Source organism: Arachis hypogaea, chromosome 13 (assembly GCF_003086295.3).
Source record: "Arachis hypogaea cultivar Tifrunner chromosome 13, arahy.Tifrunner.gnm2.J5K5, whole genome shotgun sequence".
Classification (NCBI taxonomy): domain Eukaryota; kingdom Viridiplantae; phylum Streptophyta; class Magnoliopsida; order Fabales; family Fabaceae; genus Arachis; species Arachis hypogaea.
This window is the reverse complement of record NC_092048.1, coordinates 121360277-121365003: the sequence shown is the minus strand read 5'-3', so window position 1 is coordinate 121365003 and position 4727 is coordinate 121360277. Positions and strand designations below refer to the sequence as shown.

General features: G+C 36.2%; 1 non-coding gene across 1 annotated transcript; it reads left to right on the top strand.

Moving 5' to 3' along the window:
* The first annotated feature begins 1725 nt into the window (after window positions 1-1725).
* On the top strand, window positions 1726-1833 carry LOC112738867 (small nucleolar RNA R71). The gene has a single exon (XR_003169820.1). It is a non-coding gene; the product is annotated as a small nucleolar RNA R71 (small nucleolar RNA).
* Window positions 1834-4727: the final 2894 nt, after the last annotated feature.

The following is a 4727-nucleotide window of genomic DNA, read 5'->3' as shown; positions in this document are numbered from 1 at the left end:
TTTAATGTCAATAGCTTGACAGTGGGCTCTCATGGAGCCTCACAGCTGTGCAGAGCTTTGTTGAGACTCTCCAACACCAAACTTAGAGTTTGGATATGGGAGTTCAACACCAAACTTAGAGTTTGATTGTGGCCTCCCAACACCAAACTTAGAGTTTGACTGTGGGGGCTCTGGTTGACTCTGCTTTGAGAGAAGCTTTTCAAGCTTCCTCTCCATGGTTGCAGAGGGAGATCCTTGAGTTTTGAATACAAGGGAGTTCTCATTCCATTGAAGGACTATTTCACCTCTGTCAACATCAATCACAGCTCTTGCTGTGGCCATGAAAGGTCTTCCTAGGATGATGGATTCATCCTCTTCCTTTCCAGTATCCAGGACTATGAAATCAGTAGGTATGTAAAGGCCCTCAACCTTTACTAATACATCTTCTACTTGTCCATAAGCCTGTCTTCTTGAGCTGTCTGCCATCTCTAGTGAGATTTTAGCAGCTTGCACCCCATAGATTCCCAGTTTCTCTATTACAAAGAGGGGCATGAGGTTTATTCCTGAACCAAGGTCACACAGAGCCTTAAAGATCATGGTGCCTATGGTACAGGGTATTATGAACTTTCCAGGATCCTGTCTCTTCTGAGGCAATGTCAGTTGATCCAGATCACTTAGTTCATTGATGAACAAGGGAGGTTCAACTTCCCAAGCATCAATGCCAAACAATTTGGCATTCAGCTTCATGATTGCATCAAGAAACTTGGCAGTTTGCTCTTCAGTGACATCCTCATTCTCTTCAGAAGAGGAATACTCATCAGAGCTCATGAAGGGCATAAGGAGGGTCAATGGAATCTCTATGGTCTCTAGATGAGCCTCAGAGTCCTTTGGTTCCCCAGAGGGAAGCTCCTTATTGATCACTGGACGTCCCTGGAGGTCTTCCTCCTTGGGATTCACGTCCTCTCCTCTCCTCACAGGTTCGGCCATGGTGCTTATGTCAATGGCCTTGCATTCTCCTTTTGGGTTCTCTTCTGTATTGCTTGGGAGAATACTAGGAGGGATTTCAGTGATCCTTTTACTCAGCTGGCCCACTTGTGCTTCCAGATTTCTAATGGAAGACCTTGTTTCATTCATGAAACTTACAGTGGCCTTAGATAGATCAGAGACTAGATTTGCTAAATTAGAAGCATTTTGTTCAGAGTTCTCTGTCTGTTGCTGAGTTGATGATGGAAAAGGCTTGCTATTGCTAAACCTGTTTCTTCCACCATTATTAAAGCCTTGTTGGGGCTTTTGATCCTTCCATGAGAAATTTGGATGATTTCTCCATGTTGAGTTATAGGTGTTTCCATAAGGTTCACCTAAGTAATTTACCTCTGCTATTGCAGGGTTCTCAGGATCATAGGCTTCTTCTTCAGAAGATGCCTCTTGAGTACTGTTGGATGCAGCTTGCATTCCATTCAGACTCTGAGAGATCATATTGACTTGCTGAGTCAATATTTTATTCTGAGCCAATATGGCATTCAGAGTATCAACCTCAAGAACTCCCTTCTTCATAGGCGTCCCATTACTCACAGGATTCCTTTCAGAAGTGTACATGAACTGGTTATTAGCAACCATGTCAATGAGTTCTTGAGCTTCTGCAGGCGTTTTCTTTAGGTGAATGGATCCACCTGCAGAAGTATCCAATGACATATTTGATAACTCAGATAAACCATCATAGAATATATCCAGGATGGTCCATTCTGAAAGCATGTCAGAAGGACACTTTTTGGTCAACTGTTTGTATCTTTCCCAAGCTTCATAGAGGGATTCACCTTCTTTCTGTCTGAAGGTTTGAACATCAGCTCTAAGCTTGCTCAACTTTTGAGGAGGAAAGTACTTGGCTAAGAAAGCCGTGACCAGCTTATCCCAAGAGTTCAGGCTGTCTTTGGGTTGAGAATCCAACCATAATCTAGCTCTGTCTCTTACAGCAAAAGGGAAAAGCATGAGCCTGTAGACTTCAGGATCTATTCCATTAGTCTTAACAGTATCACATATCTGCAAGAATTTAGTTAAGAACTGAAAAGGATCTTCAGATGGAAGTCCATGAAACTTGCAGTTCTGCTGCATCAGAGAAACTAATTGAGGTTTCAGCTCAAAGTTGTTTGCTCCAATGGCAGGAATAGAGATGCTTCTTCCATGTAAATTGGAATTAGGTGCAGTAAAGTCACCAAGCATCTTCCTTATATTATTATTATTTTCGGCTGCCATCTCCTCTTCCTGTTCAAAAATTTCTGAAAGGTTTTCTCTGGATTGTTGTATTTTAGCTCCTCTTAATTTTCTCTTCAGAGTCCTTTCAGGTTCTGGATCTGCTTCCACAAGAATGTTCTTATCCTTGCTCCTGCTCATATGACAAGGAAAAATGGACAGGAAAATGATAATAATAATAGAGATCCTTTATACCATCGTATAGGGATCCCTGTGTGAGTGGAAGAAAAGAGGGGGAGATAAAGAATGTGATGTAAAGGAAGAAACACAACTGTACGAATGGAAGATATGTGAGATGAGATGTTAGGATATGAATGAATAAATAGAATAGGATGGGGGAGGTATAATTTTCGAAAATTATTTTGAAAAGGAGTTAGTGATTTTTGAAAATTGGTTTTTGAAAATTTGTTAGTATTTTTCGAAAATTTTTTTGAAATAAAAATAAAAATAATTAGTTAATTAAAAAGAAATTTTTGAAAAAAGGGGGAGATATTTTCGAAAATTAGAGAGAGAGAGTTAGTTAGGTGGTTTTGAAAAAGTTAAGAAACAAACAAAAAGTTAGTTAGTTAGTTGAAACAAATTTTGAAGAGATAAGAAGTTAGGAAGTTAGAAAAGATATTTTGAAAAGATATTTTTGAAAAAGATAAGATGAGAAGATATTTTGAAAAGATATGATAGAAATTAGTTTTTGAAAAAGATTTGATTTTTAAAATCTCAATTAATGACTTGATTCATAAGAAATCGCAAGATATGATTCTAGAACTTAAAGTTTGAATCTTTCTTAACAAGCAAGTAACAAACTTCAAATTTTTGAATCAAAACATTAATTGATTATGTTATTTTCGAAAATTTGATATAAAAATAAGAAAAAGATTTTTGAAAAATATTTTTGGAATTTTCGAAAATAACTAAGAATTTTGAAAAAGATTTGATTTTTGAAAAAGATTTTGAAAAAGATAAGATTTTCAAATTGAAAATTTGATTTGACTCATAAGAAACAACTTGATTTTAAAAATTTTTGAAAAAGTCAATCCAAATTTTCGAATTTGAGGAGAGAAAAAGGGAAAGATATTTTTTTGATTTTTGAATTTTTATGATGTAAGAGAAAAACACTAAAAGGATGCAATGCATGAAATTTTTAGATCAAAACAATGAATGCATGCATGAATGCTATGAATGTCAAGATGAACACCAAGAACACTATGAAGAACATGATGAACATCAAGAACATATTTTTGAAAAATTTTTGATGCAAAGAAAACATGTAAGACACCAAACTTAGAATTCTTTAATGCTTATGCACTAAGAATTCAAGAATGCATATGATAAACATGAAAAGACACAAAACAAAAAATCATCAAGATCAAACAAGAAGACTTACCAAGAACAACTTGAAGATCATGAAGAACACCATGAATGCATGAAATTTTCGAAAAATGCAAGATGCATATGCAATTGACACCAAACTTATGATATGACTCAAGACTCAAACAAGAAACAAAAAATATTTTTGATTTTTATGATTTTCTAATTTTTTTGGATTTTTATTTTATATTTTTCGAAAATACTCTTGAAAAAGAAAAAATAAGGATTCCAAAATTTTTAATATGAATTCCAGGAATCTTGCCATGTTAGTCTAAAGCTTCAGTCCAGGAATTAGACATGGCTCACTAGCCAGCCAAGCTTTCAATGAAAGCTCCAGTCCAAAACACTAGACATGGCCAATGGCCAGCCAAGCTTCAGCAGGTGATCAGAAACAGTAGCAGGTGGATTAACTCCAACTAACTTGCTCTTGATAACAAATTGCTGCCTCAGTCCAAATGAATTTAGACATGGCTTTACAGCCAGCCAGGCTGCAACATATAATTACATGGGCTGGAGTGATTAGTTGAATACCAATCCCAAAGTAGTTTGGGTATAGCTTTACAGCCAGATATGATTCAACATATTTCATGAAACACTAGAATTCATTCTTAAAAATTTTGAAGCCATGGAATAATTTATTTTTGAAAACATTTTTATTTTTTTCGAAAACAGATGAGAAAATTTTAGAAATTTTTTTTTTTTGAAAAATTTTTGAAAATAAAATAAAAAGAAAATTACCTAATCTGAGCAACAAGATGAACCGTCAGTTGTCCATACACAAACAATCCCCGGCAACGGCGCCAAAAACTTGGTGCACGAAATTGTGATCTCCAGGCTCGAACAATCCCTGGTAATGGCTCCAAAGCTTGGTGCTTTGATCTTAATTCATAATTGTCACAACTTCGATACAACTAACCAGCAAGTGCACTGGGTCGTCCAAGTAATACCTTACGTGAGTAAGGGTCGAATCCCACGGAGATTGTTGGTATGAAGCAAGCTATGGTCACCTTGCAAATCTCAGTCAGGCGGATTTAAACATGATGCTTTATTAGATTAAAATAAATAATAAAAGGGATAGAGATACTTATGTAGATTCATTGGCAGGAATTTCAGATAAGCGAATGGAGATGCTTTTC